Raw genomic sequence first — 14692 nt, forward strand, 5'->3', positions numbered from 1 at the left:
GTTGTTGAGAAAAGCAGATAACCACCTGGAAAAAATACAGTTGGATCTATCTCTCATCATGTACCAGGAAAAACACTACTATCTTTAAAATCTTGATATTAAAAATTAAACTATAAAACTCTCAGAAGAAAACGTAACTTCTTTATGAGCTTACTATGATTCAAAATGCATACACAAAAATTTTAAGTACATAGAAAAATATGCCATAAGAAATGTTGAAAGACAAATGATAAATTGGGAAAATACCTTTTTAACTTGCATCTTTAGACAAAGTGCTAATTATCCAAATACATGGAGAACTACAATACATCAATACAAAGAGACCAAAAATGATCAGTCTTTTTAAAAAAAAATGAGCAAAGTACAGAAACTGAAAAGTTCATAGAAAAAGACAAATGGTCCTCACGTATGTAAAAGGAAACTTTCTTCAACTCATAAGAAAAAAGCAAATTGAAACGAAACTGAGGTAACTATTAAATTAGGAAAACCCCCAAAAACTGAGCAGTAGTTTCTGTCAGCAAGGCTGTGGGGAATCAGGTAATCTTAACCATTGTCAGTAGGAGTGAAAAAAGACACAGTCGTGGGGCTTCTCTGGTGGTCCAGTGGTTAGAATCCGCCTGCTGCTGCACGCGACACAGGTTCAATCCCTGGTCCAGAAAGATTCCACATGTCACAGGGCAACAAGCCCATAGGTCAGTCGACTGAGCCCACGCTCCAGAATCTGTGAGCTGCAACCTCTGAAGCCCAAACTCTCTGGAGCCCGTGCTCCTCAACACAAGAAGCCATGACAGTGAGAAGCTTGCACACCACAACCGGAAAAAGCCCGCACACAGCAACAAAGACCCAGCACAGCCAAAAATAAAAAAATTTTTTAAAGTGACACACCATAATAAAAACCAACTGACAATATTTCCAAAATTTACAGTACATTTACCCTTTGACCTGACATTTCCACTTCTGGAGATTCTATGTTTCCCTCCACAATGACAACATGATATAGGGGATAATTCATCATTGCATCATTGTCCACATAGAAAAAGATCAGAAGCAACCACATGCCCATCAATAAGGAATAGATTAAATAAGCCATGCTATGTTCGCACATGAGAACATAATACAACTAAGGTCCTAACACTTCTTTTGCAACACCATTAAAATTCAGTGGTCCGTGCTCGCTTTAGCAGCACATATACTAAAATTGGAACGATACAGAGAAGATAAGCATGGCCCCCGCGCAAGGATGACATGCAAATTTGTGAAGCGTTCCATATAAAAAAATAAATAAAATTCAGCGGTCCAACGTCACATGGGTTAGACATACATTTAAATTTCCACACATTCTGATTTTGGAAATAGTTGCACCTATTTTTCAACTTGGTTTTTCCAGTATTCATGTATGGATGTGAGAGTTGGACTATAAAGAAAGCTGAGCGCCAAAGAATTGATGCTTTTTAACTGTGGTGTTGGAAAAGACTCTTGAGAGTCCCTTGGACTGCAAGGAGATCCAACCAGTCCATTCTGAAGGAGATCAGCCCTGAATATTCATTGGAAGGACTGATGCTGAAGCTGAAACTCCAAACTTTGGCCACCCGATGCAAAGAACTAACTCATTGGAAAAGACCCTGATTCTAGGAAAGACTGAAGGCAGGAGGAGAAGGGGATGACAGAGGATGAGATGGTTGGATGGCATCACTGACTTGATGGACATGAATTTGAGCAAATTCCGGGAGTTGGTGATAGACAGGGAAGCCTGGCGTGCTGCAGTCCATGGGGTTGCATAGAGTCGGACATGACTGAGCGACTGAACTGAACTGATCTTTCAACTTTCACTTTCTCTAGTAATGAAACATGAGTCGCTTGCATACATATTAAGGGTAGTCCCTTCTGGCCCCCTCAAAGAAGACTAATAACTGCCTTATATATATATTCTATATAGCTCATACCCCAGGAATTCTGAATTCATGCGCTATGAAAATTAAATGAGCAAGCACGTGTGAAAGTATTCCTTGGCACTTAGTAGGCTCATGACAAGTAGATGTTGTGAGTTAGAAACATCTCCAGTCTCTACAGATGGGTGGCATCTAAGGTTGATTTTTCAAAATGCAAATTAAACTCTCAAATGCAGTTGTTTCCAAAGGTACATATATATCTATATGTATATAGATATATATATATATAGATATAGATATAGATATAGATATATATATATAGATAGATAGATAGATATAGATATAGATATGTATCTATATATATCTATATAGATATCTGGCCTGCCAGATTGTGAGTTTGTGTTTCCATTTCTCAGGTGAGCCTGTGTAAGCTCTAGGAAGCCAGCAGTGACTTATACTCTGTACTCTGAGTCCTCCCCTACCAGAGGGTCTTATGTCCCATATGGCTTCTTTCTATACACATGATGGTGTTCATAGCTGGCCTTGGTGTATGGGAGTGAACCTCCAGGCACCTTGGGGAAAATGAAGCTGTTCCCCACCCTTCTCCCATGTTACATATCACAGTTAGGCTCACTCAGCTCCATTCCAAGTCCCTTGAACTTTCTCTAAATACTTCAGACTAAAAAAGACAGACTAGGGGCTTCCCTGGTGGTCCAGTGGTTAAGAATCCATCTTGCAATGCAAGAGACTGCAAGGGATAAGGGTTTGATCCCTTGTCAGGGAACTGAGATCCCTCATGTCACAGGGTAACTAAGCCCACATGCCCCAATGAAAGATCCCACATGACATAACGAATATCCCAAGTGCTGCAACTAAGACCCAATGCAGTCAAATAAATGTTTGTTTTTTTTTCAATATTCTTCAACTTAAAAAAGACTACGTATTTCCTAGACTCCTTGACAGGGAGAGTTCCGAGTCCATCAAGGAAACACATCTGGGGATTTGGAAGGCAGAAATACGGGGCAGGCCAGGCTTCTGCTCTTTTCTGTTATTTCTGCTGGCACACATGCAAATAGAGGTGGGCTGGGTCCTCCTGAGACATCAGTGGCAAGAGTCCCAGGGTCTGTTTCTCAGCTCTGTGGGTGTCAGGAGCGACGTGGTCCTAGTACTTCCTGATCCCCCAGCTTACTAGTATTGACAGAAGTCAGAGCTCCCTTTGTGGGCCACCATCCTGTTCTAGGCATCATTCCTGGAAGCTCAACCTAGGGCTCTTCCGACAATCCTTCAAACAATTTTTTAAGCACATAATTCCCTTATTTAAAGGGTTGTTGAAATCAGCCAAAGTGGTTTCTGCTCTTGCAAATGGACCCTGATTGAGAGACCCTATAAATGCCCCCTTTCTCTCACTACCCCATATTCCCTCAAGGCTGTGGGTGGAAAATGTATTCCATTTATTCCAGCCTCTGAATCCTATACGCTTACCAAACATGGGAATATATAACCCATTATAGGATATTCTCAACCAATTATAGGTCAGAATAATAAATATAGAAAATTTCTCCTGGTGAAAGATTTTGAATGTGTAGAGAAAAAGAGAGAGGAAGGAAGGAAGGAACAGGAAAGAATACAAGTATACAGAGATTGCCCTGGTGGTCCAATGGTTAAGACTCTGCACATCCAATGCAAGCGCCCAGGTTTGATCCAAGGTCAGGGAACAATACCCCACGTGTCACAACTAAGACCTGGTGCAGCCAAATAAATAAATTTTTAAAAAACATGTAAAATACCATGTAAGAAACGAGCTGCCTGTCCAGGTTCGATGCACGATACTGGATGCTTGGGGCTAGTGCACTGGGACGACCCAAAGGGATGGTATGGGGAGGGAGGAGGGAGGAGGGTTCAGAATGGGGAACACATGATACCTGTGGCGGATTCATTTTGATATTTGGCAAAACTAATACAATTATGTAAAGTTTAAAAATAAAATAAAATTTTAAAAAAATAAAAAATAAAAACATTAAGGTGAATAAACAGTAAAAAAAAATAAAAATAAATAAAAATACAGGTATCTAAGGCAGCTTTGGAGAGTTGACACTGAGCGGGGAGAACCAGATGCTGAGCCGGAAAACAAATTTTGCCACCTTTACGCTTTTACCCACAGCTTTCCCTGATGATGGTGAGTTTGGTTTTGGGCAGAGCTGACCATTAGGAAAACCAAATAACTGAGATAGTGGCTGAGGAATCACCCATCTCAACTGGCCTACTTGCCTGGGTCTGCATTTGTGATGCAAATTTTCCAAAATGCTCTGTTTAGCAAATAAAGAGCTGGCTGTGGGATCTAAAGAAAAATCCCTGATACTGTGTTTGTGCCCATTCCAAGTACTCTTTCAGGAGGAGTTTTTTTTTTTTTTTTTTAATTTAAAAGTAAAATGTAGTTATTTTTATTTAAGGCAGTTCCCCATCTTGAACACATTTACATTTTTCTTCCCCCATTTACAGCCTATTTCCTGAAAAATGCTGCGAAGATTTAAGTGTCTAATATTTTCCAAAGCCATCTCATGATTCATCAGTTTATTGTTTGTTAAAATATCAGCCTCAAGAAACTGGCTTAAATGGGAATGTTCATCTGGATTTTCTCTTCTGATTTACTTCATGGATGACATGAGAATGAATTAAAAGATTAAAAAGTCAACATTGTGCTGAGGCCCCTGAATAACAAGGAGGTCCTGTAAGAATCAAGTGAGGCTACAACAGACACTCCTCATTCTATAATCTAGAATCATATATTAATAGAATTTGTAACTGGGAGGGGCCTGAGACCTGTCACCTTATTTCACAGAGGAAGAAGCCAGGCCCTAGAGAAAGAAAATGACTAACTCAAGATCACACCCTCAGCCACTGGCATAGCTGGGACTAGAGTTCATATCTCCTGAGAGTCACCCTCCAGTGCTCTCTCTTGCTTATTTTCAATTATATCCTTTTCAATCGCTCTTCTCTTTCCTGCTCTGCAGCTGTTTCTACTTTAGTAGGAGTCAGACACATTTCTGAGTCTCTACTTATGAGAAGTAAGAGATCATTTAAATAGCTGAGAATTTCCTTCTCATCTAGAGGTCCATAGAAGTCGGGACCCCCGGTCCCATGGTGCAGAGATAAAGTTCAGAGATGAAGTTGACTTGCCAGAGGCCGCACAACTAAGGCTCAAATTCAGGCCTCCTAACAACCAAGCCAGAGTGCTTACCAGCACATTGTAATAGGTGGCCTGGTACATTCCATGTGCTTTTAAGATGTAGATTGCAAGCAGAATTTGGTCTAATAAAAGGTCATTCAGGGACTTACCTAGGGGTCCAGTGGTTAAGACTTTCCCTTCCAAGTTGGGGGGTGGGACGGGATGCAGGTTCTGTCTCCAGTTGGGAAACTAATATCCCACATACCTTGGAGCCAAAAAACCAAAACAAAAAAAACAAAACATAAAACAGAAGCAATATTGTAACAAATTCAAAAAAGACTTTAAAAATGGCCCACATCAATAAATCTTTTTAAAAAAAATGTCATTCAATTAATGAAGTACAAAAGGGACCTCATTAAAAGGATCTGTCCTCTACAAGGCAGGACAATGGCAGTTATCTTTCCAAAATGAACATTAGAAAGCAGTTCCTGTGTAATTTTCCAATCATTTAACTTCAAGATTTCTATCTATAGAGCACATATGGGTTTGCATGTCCTTTTATGATGGTCTGAATCTAGGCTGACTTAGAGGAAAGCTGCTAAAGGTCAGTGATCATGAGCTATTACCTTTATTCAGGTATAATTGTTTAATAATAAAAGTAATACAAGCACATTACAGAGTTTTGGAAAATTCAGGAAAGAAAAATACATACCCATAATTCTACCATTCCTCATGTTATTGCTATTATTTTGCATATTTCCTTTCTCTCTTTTTCCTAAAAGTGTTTTTACATAATTTTAAGTGGTCTTCCTCTCATTTCTGTAGCATACTTATAATTTTGAGTCCTGCTTTCCCCTCTGGCATTAGATCATAAATATTTTTCTTGTAATACATTGTCTTCATAAGCATGTTTAATGGCTGCAATACATTCTCCCTCATAAGAATCTCATAAAGTGTCTGTTATCCTTTGCAAGGTCCATGAACATTATTCCAGGGAATTCCTCAGAATGTGGAATGTTTTACCACATTCAGAGTTGGCAATTGCATTTGTTTGAATTTCAAAAAGTAGCTCAATTAGTTATTTAAAACATTTTTCCTGGACTTCCCTGGTGGTCCAGTGGCTAAGACTCCATGCTCCCAGTGCAGGGGGCCTGGGTTCAATCCCTGTCTGGGGAACTAGATCCCCATGTCACAACTAAAGATCCCATGGTGCCCCAACTGAGACCTGGTGCAATCAAATAAATAAATAAAATATTAAAATAATGATAATACTAAAACATTTCTCCTTTAAAGACCAGCATGAGAGAACTCTGGGCATGTTTTCAGTGAGTCACACAGACAGAATTTGAGGAAGTCATGAACTGGTCCCTCAATTCTTACCCAGGTCGATACAACACCATGGGCATTAACTCTTAAGAAACCTATTACACAATTATAGTCTTTATTCCTTACTGCCTTCTTTAATATACACTCATAATGATTTAAGACTGACAAAAGAAGAATAAGGAATTCTGTTATTAAAAAGCCTCTTGATCAAAGTGAAAGTGGAGAGTGAAAAAGTTGGCTTAAAGCTCAACATTCAGAAAACGAAGATCATGGCATCCGGTCCCATCACTTCATGGGAAATAGATGGGGAAACAGTGGAAACAGTGTCAGACTTTATTTTTGGGGGCTCCAAAATCACTGCAGATAGTGACTGCAGCCATGAAATTAAAAGACACTTACTCCTTGGAAGGAAAGTTATGTCCAACCTAGATAGCATATTCAAGAGCAGAGACATTACTTTGCCAACAAAGGTCCGCTAGTCAAGGCTATGGCTTTTCCTGTGGTCATGTATGGATGTGAGAGTTGGACTGTGAAGAAGGCTGAGCGCCGAAGAATTGATGCTTTTGAACTGTGGTGTTGGAGAAGACTCTTGAGAGTCCCTTGGACTGCAAAGAGATCCAACCAGTCCATCCTGAAGGAGATCAGCCCTGGGATTTCTTTGGAAGGAATGATGCTAAAGTTGAAACTCCAGTACTTTGGCCACCTCATGCGAAGAGTTGACTCATTGGAAAAGACTCTGATGGTGGGAGAGATTGGGGGCAGGAGGAGAAGGGGACGACAGAGGATGAGATGGCTGGATGGCATCACTGTCTCGATGGACGTGAGTCTGAGTCAACTCGGGGAGTCGGTGATGGACAGGGAGGCCTGGCGTGCTGCAATTCATGGGGTTGCAAAGAGTTGGACACGACTGAGTGACTGAACTGAACTGAAGTGAATGAGAACATTAAAATGATAATTGTGTACCGATACATACATAACATGGACAAACCTTAAAATCATCACACTAGATGTAAAAGACCAGGCACAAAAGGCCATATATTATATGCTTTCATATATCTGACATGTCCAGAATAGGCAATTCCATAGAGACAGAGAGATTATTGGTTGCCAGGGACTGGGAGGTGGAGCAATGGGGACTGACTGCTTAATAGTTATGGACAAAACTGCTTAATAGTTTTGGGGTGATAAAAATATGGGGTTTCCTTTTGGGGTGATAAAAATGTCCTGGAATTAGATAGTAGTGATGGTTACACAACACTGTGAATTTGAATGTGCTATATGACATTAATGGTAAATTTTATATTCTGTGTATTTTACTATAACAAAAGATTATAATTCTGAAAATTTTACTTGAGATAGTCTTTATCAGATATGTAAGTTGGTTTTATTTTATAATTATAATAACATGAATTCAAACTTCAAAATATGTCTTATACTTTAAAATCTGTTTTAAAAGTGGGGAAAAGCAATCTAGCAATTGATACATACTAGATTTCTAATTTATATTCACTCAAAACTTTGATATAGTTTCACATATTTTGTATCTAGTATTACTGCTAAAAGTAAAGAAAGTTTATCTTAGTGATTTTTTTTTTAATTTGAATGAGGCTTGAAACTTCTAATCCAATTCTGAGAACATAAAGAAATACTATGTCGTTAAAAAAACAACAACAGGAAATTAACATGATACAGTATTAGTAACTAAAGTACAGATTTTGTTCAAATTTCACAAAAATTGTATGCTAGTGTCCATTATTTGTTTTTACACCTTATTCAAAATTCTATATTGTATTTAGTTGCATTGAGCAGCTTCAACTATGTGTAACAGATTCTAGTAAATTCTTATTTCATTTTTATTCTGTTACAAATATTTCTAATTTTCCTTGTATGGGCTTCTTAGATACACCTATCATTTAAAAGTGGACATTTAATTACCAAATACACTTTTGATATTAATTTCTCATTTTGATACTAACTTCTCATTTAAATGCTTTCCACTTTGCAATCACCCTCTGGGTTTTTTTCAATCTTCTAACTTTACTGAGGCTTTCAGTGGCTAAGTCAAAGATCTCTCTTGGTAAATGTCACACTGCACTTGAAAATACATGGATTACTTTCAATTATCTTTAGATATTGTCTTCTAACATAATTCTTCAGTGATAAGAGAACAGTCTCTGTATGATTTCAATACCTTTAAACCATGAGATTTTTGTTCCTTGTTTTATGTCCCTGGGTATGTTCCAGTGTCTACCAGTTTGTAGGTTATGGGAACTTGAACAGAATTTGTATCCTACTGTTGTGTGAAAATTGTATAAATCTTAACTATGTAGAATTGGTTCATGGTGCCTTTTAGGTCTACTACATCCTTCTACTTTTTTGTATATTCATTCTATTAATTTTTGAGAGTTTGGTATTGAAACTTCAACTAAAAACTTTCATTTATCTACTTTAAAAATAACAGCAATATATAGTGGAACTATATGTAATTTTGTTCTGTATTTTCCAAGTCTCTTGCAAATGTGGTCATACTTTCATAATTATCATACTTTCATAATTTAAATATTTTTTAAAAGAAAGAGTAAAAAAAAGAATTGCCCACTATCATTATGGGTCCTTACGCCATGTCAATAAGCACACAAAAAAAGCAGATTTATGCACATCAAATAAATAAAAAGTAAAAGTGGAAAGAAGCAATCCACTTACCAGAGTACTAATCAGCCACACCAAAATCCCATTCCCAAATGTATTTGTAGAGAAGTATCTGTTAATTACAGTCTGAAATCTCTCTCATCTCTTCACTTGGAAATACAATTTGAAAATTATAAAAATAAAACATTGATATTTTAAGTTAAAATATAAGAATTCTAAGCATTAGGCAATGAAAACAATTTTTGCCTATTTTAATGGCAGAGAATGTAGTTTCTTTTGATCTATATTAAAAACAGATTTTGTCCCTAAACTAAGCACAATAAATTATTCTATTTAAAAGGCATATCATAGATTATTTTCTTATGTATTTTAAAGTATTTGTCATGTATTAATAGGAAGTTAAATTTTGTCTTAGTAACATGGATATTAATGAAGTTTGCAGTGAATCAATCTTTATCAAACAGCTTTAATATTATTTTGTTAAAAGTAAAATATTTTATAAAGATTTAAAATATGTATCAATGATTTAAAACATAATATTTTAAGTTTTTAAAATAATGCCTGATACTTATTAGGCATCATACGTGTTTGTTAAATAAAAATAATGAAATGATTTTAAAAATACTATGAATTTTATGAGACTATATATGTGTTGACAAGGGAGACTTCAAAGTAAAAAAAAAATCTATATATTTACATATAATATATATATGCAGGGAAAGGCAGATTTATATAATGATTCCCCCATTGTTAGCTATTTGGGTTACTGCCCATGTCTTTTTTCAAAAAAATTTAAATATAATTGACATACAATATTATATTAATCTCAGGAGACAACATAGTTATTCAATATGTACTATAAAAAGATCACCACAGTAAGTCTAGTAACATCTGTCACCATAGAGAGTTATTACAATGTTAGTGACTATATCCCCTATGCTGTACTTATTTATTTTATAGCTGGAAATTTGTACCTCTCAATCCCCTTCCCATGTTTTACCTGTCCCCCAACATCTCCCTCTGTGTAGCTTTTATAAGGATTACTATAACAAACAGTTTTCAAGCATAAAGATAGCTCTGTAGGTTGTTGTTCTTTTGAGGTATCGTAAGAGAATTAGGGTTACTGGTCCAAACGTTAGAATAACATATATTACTTTTGATATGTGTCATTATTGCTAACCTTATCTATGTGGAACTTAGCATAAGGAAAATATAATGTCTCAATTCATACAACCTGTTGTATCAACCTTATCATTTTGATCTTCGTAATGACTCTATACAGTAGGAGGTATTAAAATTCTCTTCTCTAGATGAGCAAACTGAGACTTCAAGAGCTGATCCATTATGACTTGATATGTAGCTAGGAGGGAACAGTGAGTTTCAACTTCAGGGACACCAAGCAGAAAGACTGTGTGATGAATTTCTTTTTCTTGGTAAGGGGGCCAACTTACTGTCAAATTGGATGTAGGTGCCACCTGAATCCAGCATGGCTTCATCTTTTCTTGACTACATCTGTAAGGACCCTATTTCCAAATATGGTCATATTGACAGGTTCTAGGTGAACATGAATTTGGGGAGACACTTCTCAACCCACTACACTTGGGTAGGAGGATGCTGATCGTCTGCCCCTCCTACTTCCTACTCTGTGCTGTGCAGTAGTTAGCAGAGGCATGTGCTCCTAATCAGTGAAGGGAGATCCTGGGGCCAAGAGGCAAGGCAGCACCCTGGGAGACTCCCCATACTCAAAAGGCCAGATAATGGGCCCATTCTCATCTCCCTCCCCATCAGTGGCTGGAAGCAAGTTTCAATAAACAGCTCCTCCCATAGTCAGAATAATAGAGACTCACAAAGGAAAAGATGTGTACAGAGCCAAGAATTACTAGTACTTCATGAAAGAGAAGCATAAAGTGCAACACAGGACAAATATCTAAGAAACAGTTACTAGAACTCACAGAAGGTGATTTTAAGGAAAATATAATTGAAATCTTCACCGAGGTAAGAGAGATAATTAAATCCACAAGACAAAAAGAAGTTATGAAAAAGAACCAAGTAGAGCTCTTGGAAAATAAAAATATTCAGAAGAAGGGGAAATAGCAGAATGAGCTAGAAATAGCTGAGAGATTCTCCCAGAATGCGGTACAAAACAGAATGTATGAAGAAATGTTTAGAAACATGGAGAATAGAGCCAGAGTCTCCCAACCTATTTATACATGTTCCAGAAGAAAATAAAAGACATAAATGATAAAGCAGAGGAAAAGTTCACGAATCTTCAGGTTGGGAATAGAGTCAGATGAATGAGAGATGACTACACATCGATAAATAGAGAGCTAGCTAGATAAGTAAATAATTTTTTTTAAAAAAGAAGAAAGGACTATAGTGTATATGAGTGAAATTTTAGAACAATAGGCAATAAAAGAGAATTTCTTAAAATCATCCAAAGATTTTACAAAACATTTCTATGAAGACTGACATCAGAATTCTCAGTGAAAACATATTGGATGCAAGAAAACAGAAGAAATATATCTCCAAATTTTTGAGATAAAAATGATTACAAATTTAGAATTCTATATACTCAGCTATTATTCAAGTGTGAATGTAAAATAAATATATTTATAGATATTCAAGGATGCAGAACATTTGCCAGCCACAAAGAATTAATAGAGAATGTACATAGAAAAAAAGGAAAAATAGTAATCCTAGAAGTATCTTATTAAAGAAATCAGTGAAACTTGTAAAATCCATATGTTAGGGTAACCACTAAAAGAAACAGCAGACACAAGTTCCAATTTTAAGAAGGATAAAATAGGACAAGGAAAATTCAATCAATCTTACAAATGACAAAAGGAAACAACAAAAATCTAGGTGAGTAGAAAGGGCAAAATAAGTTGGGAGTTCAGATGTATCAGTATTACTTGGAATGTGAATAGATTTAGTTCATGGATGAAAAGAGAATCTTATATTGGATTTTTAAAAATCTAGCTATTACAAGATATACATCGAGTTAGGGACTTTGAGAAGGTCATATATATACTGCTAAATTTAAAATGGATAACCAATAAAGACCTACATGTATAGCACATACATGTAGCTCCATGTATACATATAGTTCCATGTATAGCACATGGAACTCTGCTCAATGTTATGTGCCAGCCTGGATGAGAGGGGGGTTTGGGGGAGAATGGATACATGTGTATGAATGACTGAGTCTTTTTGCTGTTTATCTGAAATGACCACAACATTGTTAATCGGCTATACCCCACTACAAAATGTTTTTTGTGTTTTAAAAAAATTAAAATGAAAATATAAATATATAAAATTTATGATATCAAAAAGAAATAAATAAAAGTCATCTAGGGGATTCCCTGGTAGTCCAGTGATCAGGACTCCATGCTTTCACTGCTAAGAGCCCAGCCCAAGTTTGATCTCAACATTCAGAAAATAAGATCATAGCATCTGGTCCCATCACTTCATGGCAAATAGATGGGGAAACAGTGGAAACAGTGGCTGATTTTATTTTAGGGGGCTCCAAAATCACTGAAGATGGTGATTGCAGCCATGAAATTAAAAGACACTTACTCCTTGGAAGGAAAGTTATGACCAACCTAGACAGCATATTCAAAAGCAGAGACATTACTTTGTCAACAAAGGTCCATGTAGTCAAGGCTATGGTTTTTCCAGTAGTCATGTATGGATGTGAGAGTTGGACTATAAAGAAAGCTGAGTGCCAAAGAATTGATGCTTTTGAACTGTGGTGTTGGAGAAGACTCTTGAGAGTCCCTTGGACTGCAAGGAGATCCAACCAGTCCATCCTAAAGGAGATCAGTCCTGGGTGTTCACTGGAAGGACTGATGTTGAAGCTGAAACTCCAGTACTTTGGCCACCTGATGCGAAGAGCTGACTCATTTGAAAAGACCCTGATGCAACTAAGATCCCACAAACCGCATGGGAAAAAAAATCATAAAGATCACCTAAGAAAGTTGAAAATAAAGTGATGAAAAAAGATATTCAAATAAAAAATGAATAAAGAGACACTATGAGTGACTATATTTAAAGTAAATAAAATTGAAGGAAGATCTGGAAAATGGATCCACCTAGTTGCAAGTGAGCACCCCAATATCTAAAGAGTGGCCTCTAAACATCATTTTCCACTAAAAGGAATTAGAATTCACTTGAGAAAAGGCTGATTTCAGGTCTGGGGCAGGAAGGGTATAAGATGAGTATGGAACAAATTGTCATATCAGAGACAAGAAAGCCAAAGGCCACGGAGACCATCAGAACCACTCAGGAGTCCTCATACAATTTAGTAACAACAACAACAAAAACAATCCAGCCGAAAAATAGGCAGAAGACATAAACAGACGTTTCTCTGAAGAAGATATACACATATGATCAACATCCACATGAAAAGATGCTCAACATCATTAATTACTAGGTTCATCAAAAAAACTAAAAATAGAGTTGCCATAAGATCCAGCAATCCCACTCCTGGGCATATATCCAAACAAAGCTACAATTCAAAAAGATGCATGCATCTCTATTTTCATAGCAGCTCTATTCATAATAGCCAAGACATGGAAACACTGTTTCATCAACAGATGAGTGGATAAAGAAGACACGGTATATATATATATATATATATATATATATATATATACAGTGGAATCCTACTCAGCCATAGAAAAGAATGAAGTAATGGCATTTGTAGCAACATGGAGGGACCTAGAGATTATAAGTGAAGTAGGTCAATTGCCATATGATATTCCTTTTAGGTGGAATCTAAAATACGACACAAATGAACTTATCTACAAAACAGACTCACAGACACAGATAGCAGACTTGAGGTTGCCGAGGGGGAAGGAGGGTGGAGGAGGGATGGACTGGGAGTTTGGGAGTAGCAGATGCTAAGTACTATATTTAGAATGGATAGGGACTTCTCTGGTGGTCCAGTGGCTGGGACTCTGTGCTCCAAATGCAGGGGGCCCAGGTTCAATCCCTGGTCAGGGAACTAGGCTGCAGGTGCCACAGCTAAGACCCAGCACAGCCAAATAAATAAGTAAAATATACATAAAAATATACCTATTTTTAAAATGGGTAAACAACAAGATCTTACTGTATGGCACAGGGAACTATAGTCAATATCTTATGATCAGTCACAATGGAAACAAATATGAAAAAGAATGTATATATATGTATAACTGAATCATTTTGCTATATAGCAGAAATTAACACAACATTGTAAACCCACTATACTCAAATAAATTTTTTAAAAACCCACTTAGAAGTCAACTTGAAGAGGCTCCTGTTGGCAAAAGATGTGACAGTTTTGCATTAATAAAAAATAATAACTGTACTGGATTAAAACACTTCAAGTTTATGATATGGAATAATTTTTTAAAGTCAGTATTGGCTATTTTCTATAAGGAACACAGTAAACAACACCAGAGAAATATAAATCCAGACTGTAGGAAATTCTACATAACAAGTGATCCAGTTCCTTCAACAAATAAATCCCAAAGAAAGAGAAAGATGTGTGTGGTATAGTGGACAGGGGAGATCTATAAATTAGAAGAGACCTAAAAGACACATCACCCAATTGCATGTATGGCCCTTAACTGGATCTTGATACAAACATTGTTAAAATATTGATGAGACACAAAAGGAA

At 36.7% G+C, this 14692-nt stretch overlaps 1 long non-coding RNA gene and 2 other non-coding genes across 3 annotated transcripts in view; 2 read left to right on the forward strand and 1 right to left on the reverse strand.

The window, feature by feature from the left end:
- The first annotated feature begins 1168 nt into the window (after nucleotides 1–1168).
- On the forward strand, nucleotides 1169–1275 carry LOC139179186 (U6 spliceosomal RNA). Its single transcript, XR_011563610.1, has one exon. It is a non-coding gene; the product is annotated as a U6 spliceosomal RNA (small nuclear RNA).
- Nucleotides 1276–2278: 1003 nt separating this feature from the next.
- LOC139178953 (uncharacterized) overlaps nucleotides 2279–14692 on the reverse strand; it is a 67844-nt gene continuing 55430 nt past the window's right edge. The window contains exon 4 of the long non-coding RNA XR_011563387.1: nucleotides 2279–5320. This is a non-coding gene — a long non-coding RNA (uncharacterized lncRNA). The remainder of the gene's footprint in view (nucleotides 5321–14692) is intronic.
- TRNAW-CCA (transfer RNA tryptophan (anticodon CCA)) lies at nucleotides 13963–14035 on the forward strand. The gene has a single exon. It is a non-coding gene; the product is annotated as a tRNA-Trp (tRNA).

Source organism: Bos indicus, chromosome 23 (assembly GCF_029378745.1).
Source record: "Bos indicus isolate NIAB-ARS_2022 breed Sahiwal x Tharparkar chromosome 23, NIAB-ARS_B.indTharparkar_mat_pri_1.0, whole genome shotgun sequence".
Taxonomy (NCBI): Eukaryota; Metazoa; Chordata; class Mammalia; order Artiodactyla; family Bovidae; genus Bos; species Bos indicus.